Genomic DNA, 18,921 nt, shown 5'->3' on the forward strand with positions numbered 1-18,921 from the left:
GAAAAAGAAAGCATTTACATGTTTGTATTCACATATCCAGTGTGGTTTTCAATGATCAAATATACAGGTTCTTCTAGTGTCTCTAGATTTCACCTGTGTGAAATCTATTCGGTTTCCATCCGTCTTCACAGATCCGTTTCCATCTGTGAAGACAAAGTGCTAGAAAAATAAGCTCCTCATGAACTGGGGATCCTCTGCAAAATCCCCCAAAACACGAGCCCTTAGTTCTGCAAGCTCCGTAGGAAGAAGCCCAAATCTGAGCAGGGGAAAAATAATGAGACACGCTTAGCTGCTCTAGAAACTGTAGGCTTCAGAGCTCAGTTCAATCATTTAAAAAGCAAACACTTCACAATTATGAAAAAAAATCAAAACACTTCTTTCAAGTGAGGAAGATCAAGGAAGTAAAAATACTGTTTCTGAGGATACTTTTTGTATAGTTTTTCTATATGACAGAGATACGCTGCTTTAAGGCTCTGGCACTGATTTCCTAACTCTTCAGCCTTGTTAGTCTCTGCTCTATTTAAGAAACAGGAGTATTCTGGGTGCCAGTTTTCAGATAAAAAAGCCAGCATAAACTATAGATCTAGACCAAATAAATGGTAGCACTGAAGTACTCTTTAGTTATGCACTCATTTGTGGGGAGGAGGATGGCGTGTGTGGAGGTGAGGACAATTTGGCAAGTCTTCTCTTCTGGTTCCAGTACTAGGGCTGGAGCATAGCTCCTTGGGCTTGGCAGCAAGCAGGGTCACAAGCACCATCACCTGCTGAGCAGTCTCTCCTGGATACACTTTAAGTCTTTTAACACAATTTAAAAAAGAAATTCAGTAGATGCTACTTTTGCAGCTGGCTTTAATTTAGGATCCTCCTACTTCACTTGGTTTCCACAGTAGCTAAGAATACAGGTTACCCATTGGCGAATGCAACATCTTACTCTTGGTTTTAGTTAAATTTTAAAATGTTTCCTACTGTTTTATTAGTTATATTATTATACCACTGAGATTGCTGGAGTTCGTTAAACTAGGTGAAAAGAATCACCTCAAAAGAACCCTAAGAAGGAAGTTATTCATAAAAATTGTAGAAGATACACAACAACACAAATGAGAAATAACAACTTCAGCTGCTTCTTTTCCAGGGAGTTGTAACAGATCAAGTCTATACTGTGGCATCAGACTTAAAACATATAAAGAAATTGGGTAATATGTCCATTTTCATTCCAACAAAAGCAAACACTTATAAACCATATATGATCTGAATGTGCATTTAATTTTAACTTATAATCAACTGATTCCCTATCTTTATTCACTATCAATTTTATTCAAAAACACAGAATACATTATATCTTTCTAGTCTAGTTAAACCTGCTACAATGTGCATTTTTTAATGTAATTTTTAAACTATAGAGCCCCCCAGTGGTCAAGTGAGTGAGTGAGTGAGTGAGTGAGTGAGTGAGTGAGTGTGTGTGTGTGTGTCTGTGTGTCTGTGTGTCTGTGTGTATAATGTGTCATGACAGTCTTCTGAGTGCACACTGAGTGCATTGGGACCATTTCTTTATGAACTAGTTTTTATTTCTATTTGAAAAGAAAAACATATCGGTTAACTTTGCTAATAAACCAGTTAAAAAAATCAGACTCTAGATGCAATAAAGTGACTGGCATTTCCAATGCTGTAATATTGTTATCACTGAGAAAAAATACCTCATTAAAATACTCAATATTAAGATGGGTATTTATTTAAAAAGGAGAACCTTTTCTAGATACTAAGAATAAATCAAGACATTAAGAAAATTATGTTTTTCACAACAAATAAAAATTCATCATATATTCCTGTTATGCATAATTACCTAAATAACGAAATGAGTTATCTTCAAATAAGCCATACTGATATCAGTGTCATAGCAATGTGCTACAGTTTGGACCTGGAATGACCTCAGAAGTTTTGTGCTAATGATATAGTACTCAGCCTCGTTCTGCTAGAAGTTGGTTTTCAGATTTTGAGTCCATTCCCTGAAAGACTCTGATCTCCTCCTTCTCTTACATTCCACTGCCAAATGTGGAGTGGTTCTGCTCTATCACAGAATCCTACCAAAATGTACTGTCCCAGGCCCAAAGCAACAGGGCCCACCAATCATGGCATGAAAACGCTGAGAACATGAACCAAAATAAAGCTTTCCTCTTTACAAGTTTATTACCTTGGGCATTCATTCCAGTGACAGGAAGCTGACTGACAGGCTCCTATGAATCGGGCACATAAGTAAGCGACCATAAAATAATCCCCCAGCCCCAGTCAAGGTTTCACATGAGAGCTGACATCTTGACTCTAACCGCATAAAAGCCGAGTCACTCAGAGATTGACACAAATTCTTGACTCACACAGACTGTAAGATAATATATGTTCATTAAGGAACATAACTTTAGTGCCCTGCCCCTGAACCTACGAGACTATATCCCCAGTGGATGCTTGAAAACAAAACAGCACTAAACTCTCCATATGATATATATTAGATATATATTAAATGAGTTTGATTTATAAAGTAGAGACAAAGGGGCTCTGACAACAATAGTGAAATAGAGGAACTAGAACAATGTACCCCTCCTAGCAGTTCTGGGAACATGACCTTTCTTCTTCTGAATGTTTACTGAACTTTCAACTGCCACCTTAACAAGTTTCTTAAATTTTTTAAATATATCAGTGTTCCTAAGCTTTAGGGTTTTTAAATGCTTGACAGAAAAATGCTGATTAAATATCTAAACTTATCTTACTAATAATCATGCCTGTGCCCCAAACCTTTAATATGACCAAAAACTATTCAAAGCAAAAAACAATCCCCCTTTCTCATAACCTGTCTGAGGAACACCTAAATGCCCTGTTTCCCGTGGTAATAAAAAGAACTCACATAAGCCAGGAACTATTCTAGATGCTGTGTCAGCCATTTAACTCTACAATTGCAGGTCCATAGTCCCATTTACAAATGCAGAAGTAAAGGCGGGTTAAGGGATTTATTTCCTCAAGGTCAAATAGTTTAAAGCTTGACAGGTTGTATATAGCAGTTAAAAGTCACTGGAGGACAGGGAAGAATAAATGCTGAAGTACCATTTCCTCAAATCTCTCCTGTGCTGGGGCTTACGCCTTTCTGTGGTGGCAGGAGGAAATGACAAAATCTCAGGCCACAGGAAAGAAACACAGAATCTGGGGGAGACCAGCCTCTGTTGCTTTGTGTTCTTTACCTTTGTACTGCTTACCCCAGACAGGTACAATCATGAGAACTGCAAAGCAATGCATGGCAAAGTAAAGTCAGCTTTCTAACCAGAGCATCAGAGACAAGGTTCTGTGGAGAGGGCAGCAAGACAGGGGCTCAGGAGAGCGATTCCTTCAAGTTCCTTAAAACGTCTTGATCTCAACCACTCAAGGGCTCTGACTCTAAATGCCATATAAGCACTGAGAAACGAACTATAGGACAAAAGGCCCTGTTTTCAAAGAACCTACTTAATGTGACAAGCAAGCGGGCGAAATCCAAGCTCACTGAAAAGGCTCTGATAAGTGAACTAACATGGGGGCAGCAACACAGGGCTGAGTCCTCAACTTAATCGACCCAACTCTTCACTAAAAGAAAATTCTCAATACTTCACAGAGGATATAAAAACGATTCGGTAACAAATGTCTAGAATAAAATCCAAAAATAGTCAATATAAATTTAAAAAAAGCTAGAAAAATCTCGAGTTGCACAGGGAGCCAATCATCTGATACCAATCAGAAATTATAGATACTGGGATTATCTGACAAAGGTTTCTAAGGAAGACCTAGAAGAATGTTTTAATGGAGATGGCGAGATGATGCTATTAGAGTGGGACTGTCTAGGTGTGGTCCCTAGCACTCACACAGCAGCTCCCAACCATCCATAACTCCCCTTCTTCTGACTTCCATGGGCACCACACACATGCGGTGCACATACTTATATGCAGGCAAAATACTTAAACGCATGAAACAATTTTTTTTAAGTGTAAGATTGTTTCAATAGGGAAGAACTAATATTCTAGAGAAGAATAGATCAGATCAGAAGAATGAACTTAAATATAAAGTGATACAGCAGCTCTGCAAAAGTACGGCTACTTCTTATTAACCACAGAAGGCCACTCTTACATATTAACTTATCACACATAAATAACTATATATAAGTGTTTATATATAGTTTTTGGAATTCCCCAAAACAACTTGATGAGTAAACAGATAATAACATGTGTAAATCATGTATACTTACGCTCAGGACACATACAAAAATTGGATAAATCTCACGTACTATATGAAGTAAAAGAAGCCAGTTGTAGGAACTTACATACCGTACGGTTCAGTTCATATGACATAAAATCACTCATAGTCATGAAGACTAGATGATGGTTACCCAGGGGGAGGTTAGGAGGAAAGAGTGCCTACAAATGAGCAGTGTGATAGAATCTGGATGAGGCTAATTAACTTCTTTAAATTTGTCATTTATTATATTAATTCCATAGGACATCTATACATTTTTAGCTTCGTGGAGCTATACAATCAACTTTACTAACAACTAACTTAAACTACAAAATTTCCAAATTTTGGAATATTTAAAAATAAAAGCATTTATAAGGAGTGTACTGTTTCTGTTGTCTAAACCATATGGCCCATTGACCTCAAGGCTAGTAGGATTGAGTGAACTGCTCTGGCGCTGAAATGACTTACAAAGGTGTAATCCTACCCAATATATTTCTTTTTCTACTGTATGTACAAAACCAAGACCAAAATAGCACATGGAGAGAAAAATCAAAGAACACCATGTCACTCACTGCCTGTCATCAGGCAGCAACTCAGGTCTTCAGCAGAAATATCTAAATTGCCTGAGAGGAGACTCTTTCTGTCTTTCAAAGATCCACTGCAATGCTAATAATTCCACCTGGAATTCTAAGCTATGTTCTCTATAATCTGCCAATAAAGTTTTTTTTTTTAAATTTTCTCTGCTATATTGAAAAGGAGGTGATGGAATCCCACTTCCAGAATGATGGGAAAATGTGTGTGCCTATTTTTTTTTCACTAAATACAATGAAAATTCTAGGCAAATACCTATAAGGCTAAGAGAAAATTCTGAGTCGAAGGACAGCATAGATCTGAGCTACAGCCATTCGTTCCCATTATCAACACACACACACACACACACACACACACACACATTCTAAAAAGACCTGATACAGCTTTCTGGACCCAAAAAACACACCGAGACACTGAGGAATTCTCTGGCTTTCTTTTTCTGTTTGCCTCATGTATTCTCGTTTTGAAAACAAGAGCTGACCATCCAGAAATACCAACAGAGAAAAGGCCCAAGGTCCCAGCAAAACTAGCTTTTCCTAGCCACAGGATGGAGAAAGGGTAGCATGGCAACCAAGAAAACTAAATAATAATTGTTCTAGAAAAGTCAAACATCTCACACAAAAAAAGAAAAAAATCTGTGGCTCCACATTTACTACTGCCAGAAAACTCCAAGTAAAGAACACTCAGACTTCTGCCCTTGACTGACTATAAGGTAAGCCACAACCCACAGACTGAGGCAGTGCAGAGGAGGACAGTTTAGAACTAGGGATTTGAACCCCCACCACTCACAAGTATAGTCAAGATAGGTCATTAAAGGACACAGAACTTCTAGCTCCCTACCTAGTCATAATTCCTCCCTCTGTCTGTTTGCATGGAGCCCCAGGAAGCCTAATGGAGAGTCAAAACCTTGGCCACTGCTGAGAAGTAATGAGCAGCTCTCCCTCCACCCCCAGTCCACTGCATCAATGGAAATGAACAGAAGCGCCAAAGGTGAAGCCCCTCTATCCCCTTTCAACTGGGAAATGTCGTGGAAGCCTGGTAAGACAAAATTCCTCCATTACTGTATTAACAGTCCCTATCCTCCTCGGATGTCAATGGAGGATAGATGGGAGTGCAGTGCTGGTATGGCGCCAGCTCTTCCTACAGCTAGATCAGCTACGAGAAGGATGATACTTCAGTGAGAACCGCAGCATTGCAACACTACATCAGAGTATATAGGTTTCAACCAAGTCACCTATACCAAAACCAAAACCAAAACCAATACCATCTCCACTTAAATAATATACACACGTGAGAGTCGAAGTTGAGAGACAGATTAGAATTAAATATAAAATGTGTCAGTGAGTAACTAACTATAAAGTTGGCAGAAACAAGTGGATAATAATATTTCAACAAAGAAACAAAATATTAAAAAGAACAAAAATAAAATTCTGGACCTAAAAAGCATTTGGGGGTGGGGGGGGGGATTGAACAAAAATTAACCAAAGTAAACAAAAAAGAAAGTACATTTTTTAAAACTACACAAAGCTTCAGGGGAACAATAATGAATTTATTAAAAATCTAGAAAGGTAGGAAGAAGTAAGAAGGACTTTAAAATAATGTCAGAAAACTTTCCAAGTTTGGCTACACCCCTAACCCTTTCTACACAGAGGCACTGACTCAAAGTCAAACTTCGGGAAAATCAATCCTCTCTCCCTTCTCCCAAATACTGTAAGCATCAGGGAAACAAAGTCAATCTATACAGAAATAACAGCTCAAAGTACAACAGCTTTCTCATCAAAACTCACACAGGACAGAAGTTGTGCATTTTTTAAGCACTGAAAGAAAAAAATGGATAAACCTAGGGTCCTATACCCAGCAAAAATAGCCTTTGCACTGACAAGACAAAGACAGCCGCAGACAAAAGGGAATTCAGCAAAACATTTAGCAGCAGATCTACCCTAAATGGGTAGCTACAGAAATTCAGTAGACAGGAAAAAAGGAAGAACCCTGAAATATGAAGAAGAAAAACTTGAAATGTAGATTTATAGCATAGGTTTTCCTTCTTCTTTGGGGTTCTATAAATTATGATAAAATCCTAAGGCTCTCTCATGTGTTTCTAAATATATATGGAAAGGTATTTAAAATAACATTCCAGGGCCCGTAGAGATGGCTCAGTGGTTAAGGGCTCTGGCTGCTCTTTCAGAAGAACTAGGTTCAATTCCCAGTACCTATATGAGAGCTCACAACCGTCTGTAACTCCCGCCCTAGAGAACTCAAAGCCCTCTTTTTGCCTCAACAAGCATTGCATGCATGTGACACATAGGTACACATGCAGGCAAAATGTGCATTCAATAAAATAAAGCTTAATATATAACAAATTATAAAATAAACACAAAAAGAAACGAATATAATAATTAGGTTAGTAGACATTAAAAATACAATGTAATTGTATGAGCTATTAGAAACATTCCAAACTACAGTGACAGGTAAATTAAAAGTAAATGAAAAATAGTAAGTTATACAAAGGCTGCTCAAATATAATAAGATCACTATATTAATTAGATAACATACATTTCAGAACAAAGCAATTATAAGAGACAAAGAAGGACATTATACACAACAAAACGATTGTATCATCACAAATATGCCAACCCTAAGCAAGTGTGATATAAGTAAGAATGTATAGAACCAAAAGGATTTACAGGCAACACACAATAGCAAAGAACAGCAACACTCTTAGAAATTAGCAGAACAATTAGGCAGAAAACCAACATATACAATAATTCAACGATCTCATCAATCAACAGTATCTCGTTGACCTTTATAGACTACTCACTTAACCCAACAGCAGCAAATAAACACTATTTTTCAAATGTCCAAACGACACATACCTAGACATTGAATTGATACATAGATTTTTAAAGTTCCAATAAAAAAAAAAATCACAGTAAAATTTTTGTAGAAGCAGTGGATACGGCAAAATCATTTCAAATTTTAAACAAAAGTCAAAGGAACTAGAATATCTAAAAAATAAATAAATAAATAAATGGAAAAAAATCAACCTTCTTGATTTTAAAACACGTAACTGCAGTAATAAAGAATGCACTGTTATCAGAACATCTAGAACAATGAAATCCTAGAGAACCCAAAATTAATGTCATACAAATATTCTCATCTTATTTTTGGTTGTGAACCTAACAGCTAAGCCATCTCTCCAGTCCATGTCATGTTATTTTTAAGAAAGGTACAAAATCAATTCAATGGAGTGAGGACAGCTTTCCAAGTAGGTGGCACTGGAGACACAGGCCCACACATAAACACACAAAATTTAATTAATTAACTGCTTAATTAATTAATGACAAAAGCATGTACATGTAAGTTGGCAGCAACTTTATTCATGATAGTCCCATATCCAAATTAGGCTGCATGTTTTTATGAAAATTAATAAATTACGGTATTTCCAGAATAAGAATACTAGTCAGCAATAAAAAGGGACTACTGATATACATAATCTGCATGAATCTTCAGAAAATAATGCTGAGATCAAAAGTCACTCTCAAGAGACTACCTACATACTATGTAACTTTATTTCTAAAATAACTTTGAAATGACAAAGTTATAGAAATGAACAGGCAATGTTTGGGAAGAATTCTACGGGACAGAGGAAAAAGGACAGGGGTCCCTGGGACGCTGGGAAGTCCTCTATCTTGAAGGTGGTATGTGGTATGTGCAGGCTGTGGCACTGTGAGCATGTGAAACCCATTTCCAGTGGGTAAACCCAAGTGACAGACAGAGTATAGTATGCATTATTTCTGATAACTACATTGAAGTCTAAACCACCTCAACATATAGGTCAAACATAAAACACAAAGCAGAACTAGCAAGAAACAACGATCACAGCACGGGCCTGTGCAGTGGGCTTCTATTTCTCGCTCACTGTGTGGGCTGTGTCCCGGCAGTGTCTTGGGCTGGAGTTCCTCAGTCTTCATTATTCTATTTTCCTGAGTTGATCTAAGGGCTTCAGGGATCACATGCGGACGATTGTCAAATTTGTATTTCAAGCCCATTTCTCTCTTCCAAAACCCAGACATATTTTACTTTTAAATGAGTGCTTCAACCTACTTATCTCACAGACACTTCAATATTGGAATTCAAACATACCATGTTTTCCCCCTTAAAGTCCCAAAAGTGCTTCTTTTGGGGATTTCCCTGTTTCTGTAGTTGTCACTTACTATGACCTGAACACTTACATCCATCAAAAATGTTTACGTTGAAGTCCTACTCCTTGAGAGGAGGAGCTTTAGGACAGGGGTCATTGGATAAAGAAGTCAGAAGGTAGAGAAATCACAGATGGAGTAGTTTCTTCATGTTTTAAAAGAACCCGTAGAGCTTCTTTGCTCTTTCCACTACGTAAAGACTGAACAAGAAAATGTAATTCGTGAGCCAAGAGATGGTCCTTACAAGACTAATATCGGCCTCAACTCGTGATGAGTAAGAAATGAACTTCTGATTTTTGGTAAGTTCTCCAACCTACTATATGTCGTTATAGCAGTCTGAATAGGCTAAGACAGCACTATACTGTAACTCACTAGAACTGAGCGTGCCAGTGTGAGCTTTATTCTGCCTCACTTACTGTCACGTATGTAACCGTATTACTATAATCTATTCAAGTTCTTAACAACAACCCGTCAGTCCTCTTTCCACGTCCCCAGTGCCATCATCTGGTTAAAACACCTGTAACCGCCTTGCCTGATACCCTCCTGTGGAAACAAAAAGACCTCTACAAAACCCAAACAACCACAAACACCCCTCTCTCGCTTACTTAAAACTTTTCAACACTATCAACATGCTTATAAGCCTTCTCAATGCATACAAAATCCCATACATTCTGGTTTCCATTTGCACCATGCTTCTCTTCAGGTTCACCTCTCAACTCTAGCCAGAATAAGAATTCTGGTTTCTTCAAGGCATTCTATTTTCTCTTTAAGGCAGCTGCGTTTCCTCCTACCACTCCCAGCCAAAAAGACGCAGTATCTAATCATGAGACATTATCATCTCCTCTAAAACAGTTTCGTGAGCCCTCAAACTAAAGTAGGCCCTTGCTACATGATGAACTGGATACCTTTACAACTGCAAATACACCCAACCAAATGAAAACACTGTAATAAAAAAAAAATACACAAAGTACTTTTGATACTTAAGGGAAAAAGATCAATATGCTGAATTTCAGACTATAAGTCATACTATTTGACTTGGTGGTGCCTCACTTAGGTTAACTTAGGCCTGCTTGATAGATGCTTAGACCTACTTTCTCTGGAACTTTCCTAACATGAAGTATAATGATGATAATAATTCTACTTAAAGGTTTGTTCATTCCTTAACTATGACTTTTACCTATTCTATTAGCAACCAGTATACTATTTTCTTACAATTCTTTGCCATTTAGTAGGCGTCAAGGGCAGTCTCATACATGTGTGTGTGTACATTTGTTTATATGTGTGTGTGCATAAACAAACACACGAACCCTTCAGAGGTTTGGAAGTTCCCTGTGAACAGATGACACTCAGTACTGACCTAAAGTGAGGTAGGTATCCAGCATTTGTTCTAAAGCATGAGCCCTCCACCCATTCTATTAACAATGTAAACAACAAGGGGACATCAAGAAAGTGACTGAAACAGCATATAATATAAAAAGTGAGATTTTTTGGAAGCTGTAGAAAACAGTTTATAAGCAATTACTTAGACAGGTTAAGATTTTAAGTCTTTATGGTTTTTGTTCTTGGTCTCTATTGCCACAGCCATATCCCCACCTCACAGGCTTTTTTAGTTCTTCATTTAAATGCAGCTACTTCCTATTTAGTACTGCTAAAGAATTAGCTAATTCTACTAGCAATCATGCCTCCACCTATTTGGCATGCCTTTATGATGATACCCTTCTCTATGGCCCTTACATACATGGCTCCCAGTTCTGGAAACCAGAAAGTAAAAAGATCTAGTTAAAAACAGAGATATGAAAAACAATGGAGTATTCACAGAAATGGATTTCAGGATGTGAGACAAGAGGGCAAGCCATGTAAAAGTACTAGTATTAAGCGATACAAAATATATACAAAATATATAGAAAATGAAGATGTAAAACCACGGGAGCAGAGGGACCAGGAATGCTCCAAAATGAAACTCCACTCAGATTGCTCTACCTTTCAGACAAATGAAGCCACAGGCTTCCAAACTAAAGACTCACACAGCCTCAGACCTAATTAGCCAAAACATGGGAGGAACAGACTAGCCGTCTAAGTATACTTGTAAGGAAAGCCACTGTTTCTCTAACTGCAACTGAAGATATTTCTGAAAAGTATTAGACATATACTTCCTTTCCCTATAAGTCCCGTACAGTGAATGTAATTATATTTGTCATTGTTGATGAGAGAGCTCATCAGATATTAACAGATTGCTCCTGTGGGACCATCAGCTTCACTGGACCCTGAAGAAGATGTGGACATCCTGGTGAGAAATAAACAGCTGGGCTCAAGGCTATTCAGTCTTGGAAAGTCTTTTCTTCTTTACTGCACTGTTTAAAATCAATTTTTTAAAGCGGGAGGGGAAAAGGAACTTATTTTCCTACAAGTCAAGAGAAGGAAAAATAAACCTAGTTATCTGAGCTCTTACTGTATCACTGAAGCTTTCCTAAAGTAATAGGTATTCTTGAAAAATCTGTTCCATTTGCAACTGTTAAAGCAATGAGTGCCCCAGGACAAAACCTGGGAAAGAGAAAGGTAAAATCCAATTCCTTAGTGAAGAAAGAAGGAATGGGGGTGGGGAGGGTGGCCAGGCAGTACACAAGCATTTACTAAATATGTTTTAATGTACAAGTACTGTGCAAAACGTACAGAGCTACAGCAAAATCTCCCCCTCTCTATGCCTCAGTTTCTTCATCTGCAAATGTGGAGACTGGTCATGTATGTACTTTGCCTTGCTATGTGAAAGCTCCCCATACTGATTTCCTCAGAGGAAACTGATGTTACTCTCCCATCAACACTGTGTATGTAGAGATGCCAACACGGGTGGCAGCAAGAGAGACTGCAAGGAAGGTGGAAGAGGGAAAAGGGAAGGGAAACAAGGAAGACAGATGGTGGGAGGGGGGTATCTAGAACTCCTTCCTGAAAAAAAATCCCAAATACCCAAATTTCTAAGAAAACTATTCTCTGCAGTTAACTTAGAAACATTAATTTTTTTTTCATTTTTGTTTTGGGCAGAATAGTAAATGAATAATAAATCCATGAATGGACCACATCCCAAATGAATCAAAACCTGGATGTTTAGGCGATCAACATTAAAAACTCTGACTACTACATTAGAAATAAGAGGAAATGGGGCTCCACCCCCAATCAATTAAATGAGAACCTATGGAAGAAAAGAATGGATGATAGTAGGTAATAAAAACCCTGCTTGGAAGATTAAAACAGAGACAGAAGGAACACCCATTCAGAGCCTGCCCCACATGTGGCCCATACATATACAGCCACCCAATTAGACAAGATGGATGAAGCAAAGAAGTGCAGACCAACAGGAGCCGGATGTAGATTCCTCCTGAGAGACACAGCCAGAATACAGCAAATACAGAGGCGAATGCCAGCAGCAAACCACTGAACTGAGAATAGGGACCCCGTTGAAGGAATCAGAGAAAGAACTGAAGAGCTTGAAGGGGCTCGAGACCCCATATGTACAACAATGCCAAGCAACCAGAGCTTCCAGGGACTAAGCCACTACCTAAAGACTATACATGGACTGACCCTGGACTCTGACCTCATAGGTAGCAATGAATATCCTAGTAAGAGCACCAGTGGAAGGGGAAGCCCTGGGTCCTGCTAAGACTGAACCCCAGTGAACTAGACTGTTGGGAGGGCGGCAATGGGGGGGAGGGGTGGGGAGGGAACACCCATAAGGAAGGGGGAGGAGGGGAATGTTTGCCGAAACCGGAAAGGAATAACATTTCAAAATGTATATAAGAAATACTCAAGTTTAAAAAAAAAAAAAAAAAAAAAAAAAAAAAAACCTGCTTGGGTTTCTAACATGCAGCTGCATATAAAAATGACCACAGTAAATACAAGGTGCCCACCTGTCCGTGTATGGTGTGGGGGGATTCCTTCTCGGGAATCTGAATTAGATTTTTGCCTCCTGTGTCTTTTCTGGGCTAGAATCATTTATTCACATTCTTCTGTGGTGATAGGAACTGAACCACAAGTTGCATACCACTGATTAACACCCCCAGGCCCACAACCTTTTCATATATTTAGCTTGTTAGATTCAGCATATAAAGATTTGCTCTTTGTAAATATTTGAGAACTTAAATCTCCTCTAAAGGAAAGAATAGTCTCCTAGACAATGGAAGTTAAGTTGTGTTATGATACTTAACATATATTTATCACAAATATTTATCACAATAGGTTTCAAGATTTCTGTGCTAATGGTGTGCTGCACACCATCATTCAGAAATAACTGCAATCTTTAAAATGTTACTAACTGAAAAAATGCCTAATTCTAGTTTCTTCCAGGACAAAAATAATTAAAACCAAGCATAAAATACTTCATAGCTTGTATGGTCTCTGCCACTAGTAGCTTATCCAATCATGTATGAGATAAAATATATTTTCCTATTTTTGATATTTTCTAAACTTTTTTGCAATAGAATATCCTGATTTTAAGTAGGAAAATGCCCTACAGTTCCTTCAGTAATGGTTATATTGCTATTCATAATCCTTGTCCATGACTACTGAATAAAAACATTATAATCGGCCTAGAAAAGACACAGCAATGTGTATTCAAAACGTTCTGGGCAGGCATCATTGGTCATGGGCTGCGCCTCTTGATTTCAGTGATTCCTTCGGGTTTTCCGTCACCGTGTAATAAGACACCCTCTAAACTTTAAAGCTCCCACCTTAGAGTATGGGAAAGCACCAACCATTTCCTTTACTGCTGCCAGCTGCCGGCTCAGAAAGCTCCTAATGAGTCTGAAGCTTCTTCCAGGCCACTCAAAGTCTCTCTCATTAATCTTTGTCATGTGGTTCATAAATAATGAGACAGGTATTAAAGACCATCATCTTGTTTACTGACAATCGCCACCAAAAGAGTCTGGAATAGCACCTTGGATTTCACTAGACCCAGGCAGGCTGGGGCTGTGGGAGTTCTGATGTGGGGACAGAATACACAGACTTAACAATTATTTTTAACGATTAAGCTAGTTAACTGCGCTGGGTTTTGAGTAAAGATTGTCTTTTCCCTATCAAAGCGCTCGGAAGAATTACGATCGGACAGCTATCTGAACAGCTGCTGGACGGCCAGTTCTCTCCGCAGCCAACAGTCAGTCACCTTTCGTTCTCCAAGCACATACCTCTCACAGAAATGTTTTCAGTGCAGCAGTCTACTGAGCTGGTTGTGACACCGGCACGATGTGACAACACAATTCATGATGGTTTTGCTTTTTTCAGCCTGCCCCCTTCTTTTCTAAGAAATCTTTTCCCGCTTTCCACCCCCACCCCCCAAAGAAAACCAAATCAACAATACTTTCAAAAAACCTGCCTTAGTCTTTCAAATATAATGCTTTCGGTGAAGGCAGACCAGCTTTCAGAGAAGCAGGAAGCTGATCTGAACAGCAGAGAAAGCAGGGATGGGGCGGAGCAGAAAGGAACTGAGCTGAGGAGAGCGCAGCACAGACGGTCCTGGCGGCTTCTAGTTAGTTATTGACAGTTTCATCTAATAGCACGGATTTATGAACAGGAGCATCGGGCCTGTCATTCCTTTTCTTTCTTTTCCGAATCTCTGTCAATCTAGTGAATTATTACACAGGGAAAAGTAGGGCCTCCAGTTGCAGGGAAATGATGTAAGTTTCCCACTCCCACCAGCCCCAGCTCTACCAATCCACCTCTACTCTGACCTGTGACTATCCCCTCCCCCTCTCCCTCCCACCGCCGCCCAGGAGCTTAAGCCCGGAGGCTTTCCCAGCCCTGGGCTATAGGGTGGCAGAAAGTATTCCGCAGAGAATAAGGAGTATTTTTTTGTTTTAGGAAACTCCTCGAAGAAAAAGTAAATGCTTTTCTATTTAAAAAAATAATGCTGAATAGCCCAAAGCTGGGCAGTCCACAGGATAAAGGATATTAAGCAAGACTGGGGTAAGGAATGCAATTTTGCCAAAGGCAGCAGATATGAGGTAGCCCATCGTGCAATAGTGGAGTCAGGAGACTCACAGGTCTACACTCCTCATACCTCCTCTAACCTGGGGCCTACTGGTTTAACCTATGGTTTCCTTCCTTGTAAGAACAAAAGGAAGAATATAAATATCAGAGATCTCTTGAAGGATGGGAATTTTATGAACTGACACCCCACACAAAAAAAATAGGGCAGGAGCCAAAAAGTAATCTTTGGCTGTTTTCTTACAAAGTTCTAAATAATTCTTTATATTAAGCTACTTAAAATATGTTTTGCTGAGGTACTAGCCATGTGAAAAGGACTAACAAGATACAAACGGGAGGAACAGACAGAGTTCAAGTTGATCCTGATGTTGGAAATTTGTACAGAATTAGGATTCTGAAGACATGCTCAAGAAAGGACAACTTTAAACTAAGCAACTAAGCCCATGATAGTACCCTAGACAACATTTATTATTTACCTGGGTCAGTCAGCACTGGAGTTCAAATTTAAAAGACACACCAAAAATAGGTAAAGAATAAACAGATATAGATGATAGATAAAGATATAGATGAATAATGTGTTGTTTTTAATTAAGAGTCCATAACACATGGTTACTAGCACAGCAACCTTCAAAAGGGAATATGCAAGCTCCACTCAGTACCTGACTTCCAGAGGTAAAGGCATAGGGACATGACAAGGCCTCCTGGACCACTCTGAGTCCCCTTTCCCTTAAAGCTGGCCAACCTGTAGGTCGCTCCTACAGAGGATGGCAGCTTTTCCTACCTTCCCCTCTCCAGCCACACTCTTCTCCCACTGTACACAATTAAAGCACACATCTCACAGCCAAAAAACTTAACTGTGAAGAGAGTGGGTAAAATCACCCGACCTCCTGTCAGGTCACAGGGGACAATTCGTATTGTCAGTGGACCATGAATGGCCCTAAACTGCCCAGTAGCTTTGCCAACTCATAACTTAAAATTGGAGAGCCATCAATTTATCATCCACTGATAAATCGTTAAAGATATTTTTAACTGACGGTTCACTATGCTCACGTATAGCCCACAAGTTCTCCCCCAAAATATTCTCATTCTCTTCAATTGGAGAATCTACATAAATAAAATATCACATTGTATAAATTAGAAGGAATAGAGATGAATATTACTCTTGAATAATGTAAATCCATCAATTACAAAAAAACACTAAGAATTCATTTCATTAAAAATACATCTTAATTAAAGTATTTACCTCTAATATTTTAAAAATTCTTGATTTAATGTATACCATTATGATCACTTTGATAGGTTTTTAAACAAAAGCCATATGGTCTTATAAAATTAAAAATTTTATCACAGAAGTATAAGGAAGTGTTCCATAATAAATTTTAGAACATAGTAATAGTAAGGTAAAATCCAGTGAAAAAATACAATAAAGAATTCAAGCACAAAAATAAACTAAGATTTCAAACAACTAAGGGATAGTTAGTTAATTGATAAGGTAAAATAACTAAGCTACAGTGTTTATACTTAAGCAGAAAAAGAACCCATCTTACTGAGATAGCCAATATTTATAATACAAAAACAAATATACCATCAAAAAACTTATGAATTTTTTGAAAGAATGACATTGTTTTCCAATAAATGATTCTATTTACCAGAATAATGACGAACATCATTTTGGTCTATCCCTTCTTCCTAATCCCTAATACTTCCCGGGAAGGAACAAAAACAGGGCCAACAAAAACAAGAACAAGCAGACCCTCAGATGAGCCACTGGAGTGACTAGCTCTCAGACTGAATACTGTTCTTGTTTCCTAACTTTAAACTATTTGCAAGAAAATCTTTCCAAAACAGAAGGCTTGCTTTCCTCACCATAATTTAACCTTCCCTGGTGTTTCCCAGGCAATTATCAGTAGCACCAATCCTGCTGAGTATTCATGTCCCCCAAACCAGAGTTCCTTTTGAGGAACTCTGCATTTCTACCAGGAGGCTGAGGAAAGTGGAACCCCAGGCAGGGGCTAATCCCTGGCTCCTGTTCCCGGATGCTAGTTCCTGCTTACACTGCAAACTCCAAAGAGACAGGGACTGGAACAGACCTCTAACAGTCTAACTCTAAAAAGAAGTTAATAACTTCTTACATGACCTCACAAAACAAGGTGAGTTCATAGGCACGACTGCACTTCGCTTGGGGATTCTATTTCAAACTACACAGTACCAGGATTTTCCCTCTTGGACAGGCTCTTCCTATCACTCCTCATCACTGAGTGCCTCCTGCATGGATCCTCCTGCCATTCTAATTGTTGTAGGAGTGAAAGTCGGCCAAAGTGAGATCTCTTTACTCCTAGTAAAAAACGGATTAAGTAATGTGACATCCATAAAACACATCATGCTTGTGGCACTTACTTCCAGAGGTCATACGGGTTCCAAATCAATGATACCAACTGCTGAATAATGTGCACGATGTTATACATTATATTTTTATTATACATTATATATATTTAACTATACAGTTCCAGACATGCCTCAGTCTGCTCTGCTAGAACTGTTTCTTGGGAAAGCACAATATATTTTAAATCCATGGTACTGGTTTATTTCAGTATCGAATCCATTCCCATCCCAACCATTCATACGAATCCTTATTACTTTTATTAATCATCTACTCACTGAATGTTTTTGCTTATTGTTCCTTTTGGGACTTGAGGTTTCCAAGCTCCAAGCTCAGCCTCTGAGCTCTCAAACCTCTTCAAAAATAAAGGGAGACACTAAATAAGTCTTTGAGTTTTAAGAAATACCTAAAATTCAAGTAACATCAACTGGAAGACAAAGTCCTTAAAAGTTACTTTATATTTCCTATTCTAAGTATCCATATTGTAAATTAAGCCCCTATCCTCATGAATTACTTATTATATATCTACTATTACTATACTCTATAAACATCATTTCCAGGTACTGACTACAAATCTAAGCCTCATATATACTTAGCTCAGGATTACAAATCAGAAGATGAATGCTAACTTGAACGAGAGGCTGCAGGCAGACCAGCAGAGTCCCTGAGTATCAGCCCTAGCTCCCTTAGAACAGCAGCAAGACAGGTAACAAAAGTCCTGCCCACCTGTGAGGCATCTTGCTTTAGTCAAGGGCAGGCACTCTCTTCCTGCACAGATCTGAATTTGAATCCAGAAAACTGAACTGAGGGCAAACTTCCATTACCTCATTCAGAAACGATAATAAACAGTACTTGCAGGGGATCAAGGACATACTATTCTTAGTGTACCATCACAGTTACCAGTACAAGTTTTCTAAGTCATCATCATCTTATAATGTAAAGACTCATTTACTATCTCCAGTAATTATATTGCATAGAATTATGATATCTTATTCTTCTTTTATCAATAAAGACATTGTTCAAGACAGTGTCCAATTTGCCTAGGTCATAATGTCACGCAGAAAAGATGACACCAATGCTATGAACATGACTAAGAAATTCCCAATCAAAACTATGGGCTCTGGAAATAATCACATTAGCCATCACTTTGCCCTCGCCATCATCACATCTGCATCTGATCTCCATCATCTAGTCTTTCTGTAGTTACCTTGAAGACCGTAGGTCTAAGAAGCACCCCAGTAATACCTAAAGGACACATTCTTGGAATGAGAATGGAGAGGAATGAGAAGTCTGGTCCCTAGAAGAAAAACAACATGCAGCAGAGCAGAGGAACTGAAGGCTTGATACCAAGAATTCGATGCCGGGAGAGAAAGCGGAACTTAATACCAAAGTATATAAGGTGCTAAAGAATAAAAGGAAAGCTGGCAAAGCCAACGTATATGATAGATAATCTTGCCTACTTAATAAATGCTATCTGACGGGGAGGGCGGTAAGTGACCATTTTAATCAACTCTCATTGATAATGGTGCAAGCATTATA

The 18,921-nt window shown here is 38.6% G+C and overlaps 1 protein-coding gene across 10 annotated transcripts in view; it reads right to left on the reverse strand.

Annotated features, from left to right (window-relative positions):
• The window catches only part of Bbx (BBX high mobility group box domain containing), a 239,410-nt gene that overhangs the window by 156,800 nt on the left and 63,689 nt on the right, over positions 1–18,921 (reverse strand). The window contains exon 1 of one of the 10 annotated variants that reach the window (XM_032900278.1): positions 14,204–14,296. The exons of the other annotated variants lie outside the window; for them this stretch is intronic. The gene's annotated coding sequence lies outside the window, so the exon portion shown is untranslated. Of the gene's footprint in view, positions 1–14,203; positions 14,297–18,921 lie in introns of those variants that run through there. 10 annotated transcript variants of the gene reach the window in all.

This window comes from Rattus rattus, chromosome 4 (assembly GCF_011064425.1).
Source record: "Rattus rattus isolate New Zealand chromosome 4, Rrattus_CSIRO_v1, whole genome shotgun sequence".
Taxonomy (NCBI): domain Eukaryota; kingdom Metazoa; phylum Chordata; class Mammalia; order Rodentia; family Muridae; genus Rattus; species Rattus rattus.